Source organism: Polistes fuscatus, unplaced genomic scaffold, assembly GCF_010416935.1.
Source record: "Polistes fuscatus isolate 324 unplaced genomic scaffold, CU_Pfus_HIC Scaffold3, whole genome shotgun sequence".
In the NCBI taxonomy this organism is placed as follows: domain Eukaryota; kingdom Metazoa; phylum Arthropoda; class Insecta; order Hymenoptera; family Vespidae; genus Polistes; species Polistes fuscatus.
In genome coordinates, this window is record NW_025113107.1 from 15,332,789 (window position 1) to 15,350,743 (window position 17,955).

A 17,955-nucleotide genomic window follows, 5' to 3' on the forward strand; every position below is an offset into this window, starting at 1 on the left:
GAAGGTATAAGAAAGAAAAAGAGAGAGAGAGAGAGTGGGAGGAGGGTGAGGAGACAGGAGGGGAATGCTAACCTCGTACAAAACTTACTACTTCGTTCTTCTATAAGCTTTTCCATTTTCATTCCTTCCTTCCTTCCTTCCTTCTTTCCTTCTTTCCTTCTTACCGCATTTTCTTTCTTCTATTGCGTGCAAAGAGGGTGTTATGACCGTATGATAAAAAAAAGAAAAAACTAGAAAAAAAGGGAAAAGTATTATAAATATCAAAATAAAGTTCTGGGTTGTTAGTGAACGACGAGCGAGAAAGAGATAGATACTTTCTACCCTCTTGTCGTTTTCTCCCATAATGCGAACATTTATTTTTTCCTTTTTTTTTCTTTGTTGCCAACAAAAGTATACAGGAAGAAGCTTCTTTCTATCGCCATAACGTAGTCGTAAAGCTTGCTTTTGTGTCGTAAATGTCGCTAGTATATAACATTTTGTTAGCTATCTCTCTCTCTCTCTCTCTCTCTCTCTTACTTTTTTCTGTTTTATTTTATTTGTTTTTGTTGGTTTCTCTTTCTTCCTTTAAAGCTTCGCGGAAAGCTACCTTGTGAATATTTTTAACGAATTCTAAAATTATGAAAATTTCATGAATCCTAACATAGAAATTAATGATACGTCAATGTTTTAACGTTTATTTCGAAGAGTTTCGTTGTTAAATATCAAAGATACGATAATAAATGTATCGTTTGAAAATAATGATATTATTTTATCCTTGTTTTATTTGTTATTCAAATAAAGTTTATGGCTGGCAATGAATTTGATTTGTATTTTTATATCCTACAAATATTTCTAAATTAATATCGAGTATTTGAAGACTTCATATACGCATGGATAAAAATTTTGTTGGAGAACAATCGATTTGGCTTGATAATATTATTTACATTTAATTTATCGCAATACATTTTATCACAAATGTGAAGTTTTCTAGCAAACAAATGGGAATCTGAACTTTGCAAATCGCATTGCGTGCATCGCGAACGTGAAATCTGTTAGAAAGTGAATAAAATTACAATAAGTACTACTAGAACGCGAGCGTTAATTTTTATCTTAACCAAAATGATTCATAATATTATAATAATTATAATTATAATAATAATAATAATAACAATAATTATTAATATACCAAAAATATATGAAATTTAACAAGTGCATCAAATTGAAAACAATAACAAGAAAATAAATGAAAAGAATAGCTTCTTATCTATAAACAAAAAATTCTTGCACGTAATTTGACAATGTTAAATTGTTATTATTAAAAATGCATTACGAAAAATACGTTCTATATATCAATATCTTCATTTTATATTTAAGTTAAAAAAATTGGAAATGAAAGAAAGAGAAATTGGAAAAATATTTAAAAAATAATCCGCAGGTATTTAATGGTCAGGCTACGTCTCGCATATAAATTTTTAAAAGCGGTGATAAAAGCCAGCTATCCACTCGTATCACGTTTCTCTTTCTCTTTCTCTTTCTCTCTCTCTCTCTCTCTCTTTCCGTCCCTCTCCTACCTTTTGTGATACTCACGAACGATCCGGAATCCGGTTATACGTATATCCTTGAACGACACCGATATGCAGTCTCGCTCATGAATTATTGATAAAGATATTGAGTCGAAATCTACCGTTGTCCGTGGTAAAATATCTTCGAAGAAACAAAAGTTACGAAAAAGTAAAAGGACAAAAAATCGAAGAATGATCAAACGAAAACTAGGCGCTAACTATAAACGAAAATAATATGCGTGACTAAAAATTGTAAAATGAAAATGGGATTGTAAGAAGAAAAAAAAGGGTTAGTTAAATTAAATATAGATACGCGTTGAATCACCATTAATGTTTAAATCCGACCAGTAATTAGGATCGTATGTCCAGGATTCCGATTCTGCCCGATTTGTACTTACCCTTTACCCCAACTCCCTACCTTCAATCCCCCGTCTGTCCCCCACAACGTAAATCGATCGATTGTCCCTATAGCAAATAGATAAAGCAGCCTACACGTTCGCAGAGAGAATTACTAGCTCGAACGTCCTTCTACTTGCTTAAAATTCATCTAGATTTTCATCGGTCATTTCGGGATTTTAGCTGGTGGATACCACGTCAAATGTATTTCAAACGTTGTTCTCTTTAATTAGCTCGTTGAAATTTATAGCCAACGATGAAGAGATTGGGTACATTCGATATTTCGCGTTACGCTCGATCGTATTCATCTTTGGTTGTATTATATATGTATATGTTCCTATATATATATATACGTAGATTTAACATTAGCTTATACGTATACGTACCAATACGCAGGTATCGCACGATACGTTACTTACCGCAGCTTGAACTTCGGCATTATGTGGTTCATTACGGGCTTGATGTTACGGTCCAACACTCCATTGTCGGTGCAACAATATTCGTACTATGGAACCATCACTACTACTACTACAACTACTACTACTACTACTACTACCACTACTACTACTACCACTACTACCATTAACCACATACCGTTTTCCGCTATACAATAACCACCAATGCTGCCTGTTGTTCACTAAACTTTAAAATAAGCTTCAATCGAATTATCGAACATAATTTCGACAAATATTCTTCTTTTATCTTCGTTTCAACTTTTCTACCTGTTCTCTTATTTTCTTTTTTTTTTATGTATGATTTATGGAAGAAGTAATAGATTTCTTTTTTTTTTCTTTCGGACCGTCGCAAAGTTTTCGGTCTAGACGACGTAAATAACTATTTGTATTCGGAAAAGTAAATGAAAAAGGCAATGCTCGTGGCTAAAGGAAATATGTTTCTTTCGTGAGGAAAAAAAGCAATTGATTTGTTCTTATATCTAAAATAGTTTTGGCGATAACGAATTATCCAATTCGTCAGAAATACGGTTAATTAAATTTGTCTTCGTGGCTAAACACGCAAACAGACATTTCCACGCCACTATACACGTTATTTATACACGAATCGAAGTGTTACAATCGAGTTGTTCTACATCCAATTCACGTTGCGAACATAAAAGACTATCATGTTGTACACGAGATAGTTTATATGTATTATATTATAATAATATACATATGTGCGTTTGTGTGATAGACAAATTAAATAACGATTATTAAAAAGAAGGAGAATTCAATCTTTTCGCGAGCCGAGTATACAATAATAATGATATTTGTTGAACCTACGTAATTAAATTTTTGTTCGAGTCTACAAAAAAAAAATAGAAAAGAAATTATGTAATATTAAAAAATAACTAGAAATAATTTAAATTATAATTTAAAAAGAAGTATATATATATATATCTTCGGATATGATTAACGGAAAGAAAAATGTGAAATAAAATAAAAATTAATGAAATATTAGAAATGCAGGATTTGTTGGATGTTTACCTGAAAACGAGCAACTTTTATTAATGATTAAAAGTACATTTATTAGAATGTTTCGTTTTAAACGTTTCTATAATTGTTTGTCTAGTTTTAAAACCACGTGGTATTATATGGGATTAATTGTTATCAACTTTTTTTTTTCAAGATTAGCTAGAATAAATGATCACAACCTCGGGAGACTTGGTCGTTTCATGGAAAGAGATAAGAGCTCAAGCTCGTTTCTCAATTTATTTCGTAAGACTCGGGTTACGATTTGTAACGTTTCTCTTTATCGTCGATCTCATTCGTCCCGTTAAAACTCCTAGAAAACGTCTAAAAGAGGATTTTCGTTTTAATCGTAATAAATATTTTAGGATTGATTCCTTCCTTTTGACACATAAAAAATATTTTATCTTTCTTTTTTTTTCATTTCGAGTTAACACCAATGAATTATGTTCAAATCGTTCATTTTTCAATAAAGATGAAACATTTGCAAACGGTAAAACGATTACAATATTTCTTTTAATTTCTGTTATTTATCAACGTCGTTACCATCGCGTACCTGTTGTTTTTAAAAAACATATTTGTTATTTTGTTTTTTACGTTATCAAAACTCGCTTAAGAAACGTTTGTTATTTTTAACGTTTTAGGAATAATTAAAAATAAGGATAAAACGATAAGTAAACGCGAATGGAAAAAGAAAAGAAAGAAGTGTTTGTAGCGAACTTGCAAAATCGATAATAAATAAATAAATTATTATCGAAAAAATACGTTCCTGGTTCACGCGATCGCGTGAAATTAATTTTACGAACGAATAATCCAATATTTCTGCAAAATATAAACATTAAATTTACACAATGTTCTCGATAAAATAAGATCGTAGAAATAATTTTTAATCAAACGTCACAATGATGCACGATTTTAACGTACTCGCGAACATCGAATGAAAAATACGACAAATAATACAATGATCATCGTATAACGCGATGAAATACTATTGTTAGATCGAAATTATTCGAATCAGCTGTGGTGTGCATGAACATTCCTATTTCGAATTTCCATGCACAGCAAGTTCTCCCAATCCACCTTTGTAGAAATTTAGTTTGTAAATTGTCGATCTATAATTTGGTCATTCGATAAACACGGGTATAACGTTTACTCGTATCGAGGATTGTTATTAACATCCCACGAAGTTATACAGGTATTATAATTTAACCGATAAAAGTATGCGCCTGTCATCCAGGCTGTCTAGGACTTTAGTGACGTCAGTTAAATTTCGTTATAAAATAAAAATAAATTCCAATGTACAAAGTCGTATACCCCCGTCGTATATTGTAACACGAGAATGAAAAACAACTCATTTTCTTCGTACTAGAAAATACTCAAGTTTATTTGTACCCTAAACGACGTGATGCGAACATTATAAAACGAACAAAGTATACGTCTAGGTACCGACCAAAAAGTTAATGCTCTTTTAAAGCCGAAAATGGGATACGATAAGACGAACGAGAGACATATTTTTCATCGTTCTCGAAGCTATCGTAGAACCCTGCACCGTCTTCTTTTACGATGTCATAGAATTTGACTGGGAAAGATATCGATTCGCTTACGAATCTATTGTAAAGCGTTGCAGTTTTATTCTCTTTAATAATTTCCTAAAGTATCTCTTCGATGTTATTGAACATTACAATGAATAATCGAAAATTAGTGTTATTTCAATTAAAACTCTTGCCGAGATGAGAAAATAATATAAAGTTGTGAAAAGAAAAACTATATTACGAGTATATAAGGTATAATGTAACAAAAATTGACGAGAAATATCTCTGATAGAATCTTAAGCCAAGGTCGAAAAGATTCGACAAAGTTTGTTTGCCTTTTTTAGTATGCGATTAGATTTTAGGATCGGCACTAGAGCGAACGATCGTATTACAAAATATAGCCAAAATCGAATTATCTCTTTAACGCGAGGACAACCTAGTTTCCACCTACGTTCTAACGCCTTCTTCGAGCTACGAACGTTCAAGAGGAAAATAGAAAGATAAAGAGAAAGAACGAGAAAGAACGAGAGAGAACGAGAGAGAACGAGAGAGAGAGAGAGAAAGGGTGAGAAAGTATCGTCTAACAATACCTTTCCTGATCGCTAAACGTTAACGTTTTAACTCGTGGCGTGAAATCTCATTAATCAAAATATTAATACCACTAGGATCGTGTAATAAAAGTATCACACGAGATCCTATCGAACATTTCTCTTTGCTAATATTAACTTTTATATCAAATGTTCATTTTTTTTTCCATTCAAAATTCGTGTGTATCAGACGTAACGAATTTTATTCGATGACATTTTTACACAAATTTAATATGTATTTAAAAATTAATCGTACACGTCCGTTATTATTCGAAATACTTCCCATTACTGTCGATAAATTTAATCATCTAAATGACGTGTTTATAAAATGCAGACCGATCATTTTATATTTAAGTTAGAATTATGAATAATTTAATATCGATGCAACGAATTAATTGAGATACGCCTAATAACATTTGATTTCTTTTTCTTTATTTATTGTCCGTATTAATATTTAATTGAAAGTATTATTAAGTGAAAATGTGTTTGCTTAAGAAAACGAAAGTAATCGAACCATGCAAATCGTGTGTTCTAGGTTCGTAAACTGTTCCTTCGTTCTTTTTGCGTGAATCATTCTCTCTCTCTCTCTCTTTCTCTTTCCTGTTACATTTACATAGAAAAGGTATAAGACGAGATGGTAAAGAAGAGAAAGAGAAAGAGAGAGAGAGTAAGAGGGCACCTCTAAGGTTCATTTTTAAATGAAGGTTCGTCGTTCGCTTTATTACCGCTTTAACTATTCCTCTAGTCTCTAGGTAAGTGCATATTTATCTGCACATTTTTCACTCAACACTTTTCATTAACCGATTTACGTATCTTATTCGAAGATAAAAGAGAGAGAGAGAGAGAGAGATTGAAACATTTTAGATGAAATATTAGGATTAGATCGAATAGCAAAAGAGCAATATTTTCGAATAATCGTTTAAACCGATATAACCTATCCTATTAATATTAAATCACGTTGAAACGTTTTTCCAATCAAACGAATCCATATACCTTTGAATACTTTATAACGTTGTATATACATATATATGTATCTGTATGAAATTGTACGATTTTCAGAGTAATGTCACTTGCACCCAAGTACCAACATTTTAAACATCATATTCACACATGCTAACATACGTTTGTGAAATATCTTATTTAGCGTTAGACTCGATCGATATTTATATTATTTCCACGATAAATACTACGAAAATGGTATTCTTTCTTTAAACAAACAAATGAAATAATAATAATAATAATAAAAAAAGAAATGATACAACAGATACAAGCTTCTCTTTTTTTTTTTCTTTTTTTTTGGTTTTCGTATAACGATCCGATAAATCGTTGGGAAAGATATTGTACGGTGTATTCTATCTCGTTGATCGAGCCAAGCTTTTGCGATGAACGTAGAGAGATAAAAAAAAAATAGGAGAAAAGTAAAATAAAATAAAATAAAATAAAATAAAATAAAATAAAAAAAAGAAGAAAATATAAAAAAGAAAGAAAATAAATGAACAAGGATATTCGAAGAGACACCATAACAAGAGAAAGAGAAAGAAGAGGGAAGAAGAGAGGGAGGATAAAAAAATAAAAGAAAAAAAAAATTATACGACAGGACGATTTCGTGACTTGGTTATTTCTCGAATGCGTGACACTGTGCGACACGGATAACGTGCGAAAGGGATATTTATCGAGGTCAAACGAGGGGTGGAAAGAACGCGTTCGATCCTGGTCGATAGGCTTCTTCTTCTTCTTCTTCTTAAACTTCTATCTCATCGTCCTTTATCAATAATAAAAGAAAGAAAAAAAACACGGACTAAAACTCACAATGAAAATGCTTTCACGCGATCTCGTGATAATCTTCTTTCTTCTATTTCTTGATCACCCCATCCTTAACTCCGAACCCCCTTGCTTAACCAATGAGATTCTTCTTGAGTCTTCGACGTGGTAAAAAATCAAGATCTTAATTTCTTCTCATTTATCCAGCCGTCCTTTCCGTGAGTTTCTTATCGTCTATGAAACCTTGATCGAATACGATTGGATCACACAGACCTTCGATCATGTTATTTTTTTCTTTTTTTCTATTTCTACTCTCTCTCTCTTACTTACTTTCTTTTTTGCCCCTTTTTAATTACGGCACGTGGAGAAGTGATCGTAGAAGGAGAGGTGAAAATCTAAAACGACAAATTCATCAAAGATGATCAATTGAATGCTATATGAATGTCAATAAAGAGAGAGAGAGAGAGAGAGAGATGATGAGTATACATCGTAAGTGAGAAAAATAAAAATGTAATATATGCGCGTATTTATGTTACATGTATGAATATTTGCTAATAATCGATGAAATATATTATAATATTGATATACGTATTAACGCACATATTTGATCGAATGCGAAATTGGTTGGGCGTAAATTCGTTTATCAGAAAATCCGATAGAGATTCGATATGGCGTAGGATCGTGAAAGGATGACTCGTGAAAAGATAAAGCAAAATGAAAGGAGGGAGGGAGAGAGGAAAGGTGTAAGAGGTCTCGTCGGCTGATATTTTCAGAGGAAAACGAGGAATAACTGGAAAACGAGACAATCTACTACCGGAGAGGAAGCATTTGTAATATTAATCCGCCATGTTTTTTTTCTCTTATTTCATACTAATTAATAATACATTTGTATTTGAAAGATACATTTTGCATCGATCGAAATGAAAAGGTTTCTTGGAAAAATCGATCAATTAATTATTAATTTATTTTATTCTTCAAATTTGATTTTAATCTATATCACGTAATCTCGATAATCAATGTTTTATGATTGCTCATTTGAACTATTTAAATTTTCATACGATTTCGCTCTGCATTAGAATTTAGAACGTGTTTAAATTTAAATGAGACAATGTTCCCGCGTAATGCATATAACGAACAATTAAATATATTTGCCTTGACTCTTGTTTTTCATCGTTTCTTTTTTTGTTTACTTTCTTTCTTTCTTTCTGTCATCTATCGAAGTAATCGATTAACTATAGTAATTTGTCCTTTTTCCCGTGTTGCTCATTTTTCTATGATATACCAAATGTCAAGTAAATAGAAAATCAACATCAAGATCTGAAAAAAAAATGACACGCGAATATAGATCGTGAAATGTTTTAGAATCACTATCTATTGTATATTTAAGAATACATTGAATGGGAGCAGAAGAAACATTAAAAATTAACGTTTAAATTGGTATACATCTGTGCATCATTAAATGATGAAAGAAAATACATTAAGAAAATAAAATAAAAAATCAAAATAAAAGGACAAGTAAAAAATAGCATCGTAATAAATCGAACCTAACTCCCTCTGTCCCTCTGTATAAATATACCAAGCAAATAAAAATAAAACCTAATGAGAAGACAAAAGAAATAAAATAAATAAATAAAATCCAGAAATAAATATATAACACAGAGAAGACGAGTTAATAAATTCTGAGGAGAAAAATAAAAAAAAAAATAAAAAAAGAAAAGAAATCACAAGAAAGATAGATAAAAGAAGATACATAAATACACTCTCTCTATATATATATATACATACGCCTACACACTCGATCACGAAAGGGTTTGTTCATAGATGGAATATAAGCCTAAGCAGGATGATTCTAGTGTGGTGGTGGTTGTAGTAGTGGTGATGGCGCTGGTAGATGCCGCCGAGGTCGAAGGCGGTGGTAGCAAGGAAGGAGTTGGAAGGGATGGTGGTGGTGGTGGTGGTGGTGGTGGTGATGTGGTAGTAGTTGTAAGTAGTGGTAGTAGTAACCGTAGTAATAGTAGTAGTAGCAACAGCAGGGTGGTGGTGGTGGTGATGGTGGGCGTACGGGGGTGGTAGTAGTGGCAATGGAGGTGGTGGAGGAACTTTGGTGGAGGATAAAAGGGGAGAAGGGTAAGGAGGAGAATAAATGGGGACCGACGCAGTCCTGTCGGGAGCGTCACAGCGGGCGGACGCTCAACACCGACGCTTCTCTCGCTCGCCTCGTTTCGTCTCGCTTGGCTATCTTCTTTACATCCCTTCTTCTTTCTCCCCTTTTCTACCTTTAACCCGTTTCTTTCATTTTCCTCCTCTTTTTTATTTTATATTTTTCACTATCCACGGTCCCATTCGCCCAATCCCCGTCCCTCGCCTGATCCCACACCGATCCTCTTTATAAAGTCCAATTATCCTAGAATCTTGTTTCATCTTTCTCTTATCCTTTACATTTTCCCCCCTCCCCCCTCCTCTCCCCCGTCCTTTTTTCCAACTCCTATTTTCCCGTTTCCAACCTTTTTCTTTCTCTTTCCATCTGTGTGTGTGCGTGTGTGTCAGTGCGTTTGCGCGCGTATGCGTATGTTTTTACCCCCTTTCCAAAGAACGTTTAATTTGAAACTATTATTTGTCTTTTTTTTTTTTTTCGTTCGATCGTATTCCCTATTTTCTTTATCCCATCTCGAAGCGTGTAAGAAAGTAAGATAATCGAAAGGTGAGCGAGCACGGTGGTGTGTTATCGCGCGAATCGACGATGCGAGTCGAAAGGACGCGTGTGCGAAACCGCCGGTGGTTATGCCGGTTGCGCCGGCGAGAAGACAACATTTATTACTATTACTACTATAACCATTACAACTATTACTACTAACTACTGCTACTATTACTACGATCTAGAACAACTATTGTGAATCGTGCGAGTTCTCGTTAAAGAGAAAGTTGATTATCGAGGAAAGAGATTGTAGGGGAACGGTGAACGTTGCGTAAAATTAAAGAAAGAGATAGAGAGAGAGAAAGAAAGAAAGGAGGAAAGAAGGAGAAAGAGAAAACAAGAAAGAAAAATAGAACGAGAAAAATAGATAGAAGAGAAAGGGGTGCTATTAGTGGTAGTGGTGGTGGTGGTGGTGGTGGTGGTGGTGGTGGTGGTGGTCGTCGTCGTCGTCGTAAACACGAACGCACGAGGGACGAAAAAAAGAAAAACAATAAAAAATAAGAGAAAAGAGAAAGAAATAGATAGATAGATAAATAGACGGACATATAGATAAATAAAAATAGATTAAACGGATAAAATAGACATAGTGATTGACATATGTCTCGAGGAGATGTATCGTCGTCGCGGATTGCCGGTGCTACTGCCACGAGGATGCTTTCTTCTTCTTTTTCTTCCTTTTCTTCCTCTTCCTCTTCTTCTACTTCTACTTATTCATCGTGGCCCATTGCTAAACCGAAGAGATTCTTGTTGTCCCGCCAACGAGAGGAAGAACGAGATACTCGAAGGCGACGGCTTGTCATCGAGAACGAAGACGACGAAGACGACGACCATCATCGTCATCGATACCAACATTATCATCATCATCGTCAACATCATCATCGTCATCGTCGTTATTATCATCAACAAAGACCACGAGATAAACAAAAACGAGAACAAGAACACGAACACGAACAAGAAGAAGCAGAACAACGTGTATTATTTGTTCTCATCGTTAAATATTTGGAACCAGGATTCGGTCGTCCCTCTCGTCGATCACTGCCCTCCACCTGCCCCCTCACCGCCAGCACCGCCGCCACCACCTCCACCGTCACCTCCTCCTCCACCTACACCAACTTCTATTTCCTCAACAATCTCTTACATCATCGACATCGTCTTCACGGTATTACACGAATCCAGCTAAATCCTGATCGACGACGACGAAGACGACGACGACGACGAATAACATCGCAAACGACCACCACCGCAACGAGCTCCTGTAATTCGTGTTGTTGTTATTCTTGTTCCTCCTCCTCCTCCTCCTCCTCCTCCTGCTGCTGCTGCTGCTTCTTCTGCTGCTGTTGCAGTTGCCGTTGTTACTGCTACTGCTACTGTTGCTGCTACCGGTGGTGCTGCTACCGTTCCACCTGGCCTGCCGCTCAAAACAAACGTGTTCGGCCTCGCGAAAGAATTTTCTTTCTAAAAAGTGAAATAACATTCGTCATTATTTATTCTTCTTAACAATTATGTTATTGGAATTAACTTGGATCGTCTCGATCCTGAGATACTTCGATTTACGAGGATCGCTCAAATATTATTATTACGTATATAAATATATATATGTATATATATATATATGAATACGTGTTGTTTGTATATGCATATACACCGTGAATCGTCAAATCCTATTTCTCCGTCGTCGAACTGTCTTCGCGAGAATGAAGATTATCTGCTGTGCGTTCGTTCTTATTAGGTATATACGTATATGTATATATAATTTATACTCATTTCCTCTTCTCTCTATCATCTATCGTATACTTCGTCGTTTGAGATTACAGAACAACAAGACGTCTTTCCCTCGTGACCGTTAGGTATGTAAATTCGTAAAAAAAAGGAATTCGAATATGTAGATCGAATAAAGACGAGATCAGAATTTGTTAAGAATATTCTATATTTCTTTTTTTTCTTATTCTTTTTTCCTGTCACGATTTTTTTATTGATCTGTTAGTATAAAAAAAAAAGATTTCGTAACTCTAGTTCAATGAATTCGAAGAAGATTCTTCTGTTTCCGAGATATTTTCGTGCAATTTAAACAAAATAAAAGAAAACGAGAGAGAGAGAGAGAGAAAGAGAGGGAGAGAAAAGTAAATGATATTTTTGATTTTGCATCGTTTTCTTATCTCTCGAACGATATTGTCCGTCGATAGTTCGAATCCTTCGATCCAAAAACGTTACCTACGAAGATCAAAAAGATCCTCTAATCCAAGCTTGTTACGAAGGACAAACTCGATAAATTCTTTCCTCTTTTTCCCTCTTTGAAAATGATATCTTCGATGGCCTTGCACGAGGCAAAACGTATTTTCGTATTTTATTGTTATTTGTTGGAACATCCCAGAGAATTACGTGATATTATATTTATCAAGGACTCTCTCTCTCTCTCTCTCTTTCTCTCAATTTAGATGAATTGTTTTATAAGCGGACGAAAAGTGTGGAAAAGAAAAAAAAGATAGAAAGAGTGAGAGAGAGAGAGAGAGAGAAAATGAAGAAAAATAAAATCGTAACGTTTTCATTACATTATCAGTGAGCTTTATTTTCTAACGATTGGCTGACCATAGCTTTGCCGTTACTACTGCCACCGCATCTACTACTTCATTACGTAACTTAACAGATAAACGCAAAACGCGTAGTGACCTTTGAACTACATTATCCAATTTTTGTGATATTTGCTCAAAGATTTCAAACGAAATAACACGTAATTTGCTAAAGGAAATTAGATTTATGACGTTTCATTAAATATTGAAATACTTTTTGCGAAATTAAACTGTAATATGCACAGGAGATGAAGAGGGGAGGAGGAGGAGGAGGAGGAAAAGAAGAAATTAAGGATGATAGTTGCAATACGAATGGAAATGATTATTATTATGTAAAGTATTACGCGTTAGTGTATATAGATAGATGTAATATTTATATCCTTCGAAGAAAATTCAATTATAAGATAATCGTACGAAATTAGATCTCTCTTTCTCTTTCTCTTCCCAATAAGTAAATGTCTGTCATTATATCATACACGTCTACAATTAGTTCAAATTAGATCAAATTGATTAGAATAGATAGACGTAAGTATATACGATACTTAAAGAATTGTAAGTACGCGATATTTTACTGGCTATCGATTTGAAACGGTGGTCTGTCTTTGACGAGCGCGATTGCGCGCTGTCAAATAGTTATTGTATCGTTGAACAAATCTAAAAAATAAATCGAAAATATAATCGTGATATAAACGATGAGCAACCTTGATTTTTCTTAAACGTCATATTAATGGTTAATTATCCGCTATATAAATAAATATCTTCAAATTTCGTAAGAGATACTAACAAAGATAGTATTAAAAAATCAAAGGTGACAGGATCGAGATATATCGAATAGTTCTTACTGGAAACTAGCCAGATTTATTCTTTTTAATCGCGAAGGAAGAACAGAATTCATCCTAGAGAATGAAGAGAGGGGGGACACCCAAAAGCTATTCTAAAGTGACTTAGATTAAGATCATCGTCCAAAATGGAAGTTCATTTCGAGTTGTTGAGTGTTTTCAAAGTAAAATTCAACGTTTCCTCGTTTCTACTGTAGCTAATACCATGATAGAGACACTCATACCATCCCAAAGACGATTACTTTTAATCGATCAGGACCTCCATTATCGAGGCCCGACGGTACCACGAATCCTATCGTTTTACCTTTCGCTGGACCAGCTCGGATTTGATCTAAAAACGAACAGAACACACACACTCTGTCTCTCTTTCTCTTTCTATTCTCTTCTCTGTATTTTTCTTTTTTTTCTTTTGTTAAAACAACACCATCGAATCGACTAAATCGTATAGCCGGGATCAACGATGGACGTGTCGGTTCTCTCAAAGTTAAGTGCATTGAGTTCACGTATCTCGATTGTTATCTCGATGAAACATCCACGTACCCTGGAAGAATTCGATTTAATCCTTGGCAAAAGTAAAAGAACAAAAATGAAACCGACAAAAATTCTTCCTGTTCAACCTTGGGGGAAAAAAGTTTATTTCGAATAAAAAAACATGGAACGAAAGACGACAAATTTCATTGTATTCTACGAAAGAGAGAGAGAGAGAGAAAGAAGCAGAGTATAAAATGACGTGTGTTCGCAATCAAACTTCATCATATCTCTTCGAACAAAAACCAATAACGTTTGTCCAGGTCCGTATGGAGAAACGAAACGATGAACAACCAAACGCGAACAAGTTTTGATCTATTTTACCAGGTATTCTCGCAAAAGAGATAGAGAAGAGAAGAGAATGAGAGAAATATACGAGGGTGACTAATTTCACAGGTGAAAAGTAGACAAATAAAAAGAGAGAGAGAGAGAGAAAGATAGATAGCAACGTTATTGCGTCTAGTTATGATTTCGAGTTATGCGTTTGGAGGTTATCGAATGGTCGACTTTTACTCGTTAAATTGGAACACATCGATTATTCGTCGTCCGTCGATTATTATCGCGATGACACCGTTCCGTTTTCCTACTATTAAACGAAGGTTCATCAGACATGTGAGAAACTGAGGTAGATAAAAAGATAGATAGATAGATATATAGATAGGTAGGTAGATAGAAAAAAAAGCAGAGTGGTCTTTTTCCGAACGATGAATCAATCCTTGGAAGGATAAGTACTTTGACGAATCTTTGAAGGAATTCGAGGAACTAGAAAGGAACGTAGATAGTTCCTAACTTTTTGTCACTCCTTAGAACCCTTCAGAATGAATCAGAGTGTCTTTGCAATGGAAATAGAAAGAAAAAAAAAAAGGGGAAAGACGCATTAAGAGAAGGGAGAGTGTGTGTGTGAAAGGGAACAAGAAAGAGAGAGAGAGAGTGAGAGAGAGAATAAGATGGAGAGATCAAATTGCGACACGTCAGCAAGATCGAGAAAAATATTGGAGATTTTAGCGAATTGTTTGAAGAGAGTATCATTAAACACTTTTCTTAGAAGCCATTTATTCTCCCTTTCTTTATTTTTTCGTTATTTCAATTTATCTCACTTTCTCCCTCTCTCTCTCTCTCTTTTTCTTTTCTTATTAAGATAAAAAGAACAAACGTTCAGCATATAAAATTTCTTTTAATTATATGAAACTTATGAACGAACGCACGAGATCTCTCGATGAGTACGTTCGACATTGTTATTTTTTCTTTTTAGAAAAGAAATCATCAACGTACACCTACTGGCAGAGCTTTCGATTCGAAAAAAGAACAGCCAGGAAAAAATAATATTCGAAATAGAAGAAGTGTATGTATATATATATACCTAAGTTATATATATATTTATGTTATATTCGTGAGTGTGCGATCCAAAAATAAATAGTTCGATCATGAGTGAATTCACGTACATTGACGAACGAATAGTCATCGCTATGGAGTCGAAGGAACGCGCTGTGTTCAACGAGCAAGTGCATCCTTGCAACGAACAAACTGACTCAAGTCCTAGCGGTGATACCGATCTCGAAGATTCGCCGGATCTAACTTGAGGAAGAGGAGAATCGGATGTAAATGTTACTGAAAAGGTTGGTAAACGTCTACAAATAATGAAATTTACAACAACAAAAATTATCCTACTAAAGTTCCCAAAAGACAAATTAAACAAATTTAAACTAGAAAAAAAAATTGTGATTATAAATATCGTTTAAGTATATCTAATAACATTATTGAGAATTTAAAAATATTCAAAAACAAATGTTTATACCAGAAAATAAAATCGATCTAAATATTATTTTAATTAAAAAAAAAAACTTCGATACGAGTCGAGATAAAAATTGAAGAGTAAAAATCATTGAAATATATTTGGTAATTTTGTTAAGGATTGATAAAAATACAAAATCGAAAAGAAACATTTGAATACCTTAATAACTATCGATCAATTACATTCAATGAACAATACGATCAGTGTGAACAAAAATCAAAATTAGGGATCGTTCAAATGTATCAAGTAACTCGATCTGGAACTATTAAAGCTTCTTTGCGGACTCACGCTCTCGTTCGACCTTTCGAAACTTTCCTCGTCTACTTTGCCAAGTCTTATTTTATTAGTAGGTAAAACCACGAGTTCCTCTATTCAATTTTCTTAACTATCTCGAGAGCTCAATGTTGGACTCGCTTAAAATTGTCACCACGATTCTTTGAAAACGTGTTCTATGAATGTGTAACAGTGTCGGTATTTATTTACCTATATAGTTTTCAAAGAACTTTATTCCATGTGTGTGTGTATACTATATAGATATATTTTATATAAAGAATATAGAAAATATTACCCCCCCCCCCCATATAAAGAATATGTACGAATAACCAAAGAAAGAAAGAAAGAAAGAAAGGAAGAAAATGAAAAAGAAAATAAAATAAGACAAAAGTAAAAGAATTGGCTAGTGTAAGGCTTCAAAAAGTAGAAAAAGATATCACATTTTCTGCCAAGTTTTTTGGTAATTTGCGTTGACTCAGCTATGGAGGCTTAACATTTCCAGTCCGATCACGTTTTCTCCACGGTTACTACTCGGAGGCCGAAAAGAGGTTCATATACAGGACGAAATTGGCGACCCACTTTATCCTTACGAGAAATTCTCTTCTCTTCTCTTCTCTTCTCTCTCTTTCTCTCTCGCGATAACTTCCTATGAGAGGAAGAAAATCTTACAAATTTTATGCGATATTTGTTTAATGTTGGTATCTATCTACATATTACTTCCCCTCTTACATTAATCGAATTTTTAAATATGAATACGTAATACAGAATAAGCCAAACATTTCACAGTTTAAAATAACGATCTTAAAAAACTTTGAAATAAAAAAACAAATGAACGATTAATTTTGAAAATGATTCTAAAAAATATTTGGCCAATTTTGTGATAAAAAGAATACAAACAAATAGATATAACCATTCGTGTTATTGGAATAATGAAATCTTAGGACTACAAGTAGATATTTCATCGCAAAGTTGAAAAAATAACTTGCATTCCTCGAAGTAGTAAGATACGCATTCCAAAGCAAAACGTACTCGTGTCGGAGCATTATAAATATACGTGAGAATAGAATGTAAGAGAAGCAGCATCAACCCTCCTCCACATTCATAGAATTTGCCCTTGTGAATAAGTCACTCGTACAATACGAAAACAGCTGAACCTTTTCAAGAGTCTTCGAGTTCCATGCATCATCGCTTAATTTATCATTATTTTCTAATTTTTATTGTTTTTTGTGTTGTCTTATCTTTTCTTTTTATACATAAATTATTCTTCTTTTTCTAATCTAAAACAGAAAGAATATTTTTCTATGCAAGTAGGGTAAAACCATCCATAATAATCGCGAACAATAACAATAAATTGCTTTTTTTCTTTTTACGGTTTCTATCGAGTAACCAACCGTGTGGAGAAGAAAGAAAAATTCCAATCGAAGTCGAGGGACAAATATGACATTTTTTTTATAATACAAGGGGTTTTCACAAAAGGTTTCGAACTCACAATTCAGCGAGTGTATCGAAAGGGATCCCCTTGGAGTAGGATAATTTAAGATACTACACCATTCTTAAGTTTTATCGTGCATAACATATCAAGATTTATTATAAGCACTTTAAAAGAATTGCCAACAAGGTAACATTTTTTCGAATCAGTTTAACGCGATTAAGTTACTATATCATTAAGAAAAAAGTAAATCAAATTTTTACTATTAATTGTTAAATCAAAAAAGTTGTTTCGTGGAATAACCTCGACACCGCTTGTTGAAATCAAGGTCGAAACAATTAGAACATCCATTACAGGAAAAATTGATTTCGAAATTTTTATTAATTCGATGAAGCTGTTGAGAAATTGATAGTGTTGTTTGATAAACGAATTTACAAAAATGAAGAAAAAAAGTGAAATAATAGGATACAAAAAGAAAAACCAAAAAAATTTCATTAAAAATCCGCAAGGGGGAAATTTAAACGAATACGATCGATAAGACTAAACGTTGGA

The 17,955-nt window shown here is 33.8% G+C and overlaps 1 protein-coding gene and 2 long non-coding RNA genes across 11 annotated transcripts in view; 1 reads left to right on the top strand and 2 right to left on the bottom strand.

Moving 5' to 3' along the window:
* LOC122520159 overlaps window positions 1-17,955 on the bottom strand; it is a 123,878-nt gene that overhangs the window by 69,970 nt on the left and 35,953 nt on the right. The window lies entirely within an intron of this gene.
* Window positions 1-17,955, top strand: part of LOC122520155 (small conductance calcium-activated potassium channel protein) — a 143,845-nt gene that overhangs the window by 66,945 nt on the left and 58,945 nt on the right. Inside the window, exons 1-2 of one of the 7 annotated variants that reach the window (XM_043640164.1) lie at window positions 11,143-11,230; window positions 15,162-15,525. The exons of 2 other annotated variants lie outside the window; for them this stretch is intronic. The gene's annotated coding sequence lies outside the window, so the exon portion shown is untranslated. Of the gene's footprint in view, window positions 1-11,142; window positions 11,231-11,278; window positions 11,823-15,138; window positions 15,526-17,955 lie in introns of those variants that run through there. 4 more of the 7 variants (XM_043640161.1, XM_043640160.1, XM_043640162.1 and 1 more) reach the window with 4 other exon arrangements.
* On the bottom strand, window positions 7,265-11,188 carry LOC122520161. Its single transcript, XR_006304459.1, has 2 exons — window positions 11,114-11,188; window positions 7,265-7,675 (listed from the first exon to the last, which is right to left on the bottom strand). It is a non-coding gene; the product is annotated as an uncharacterized LOC122520161 (long non-coding RNA).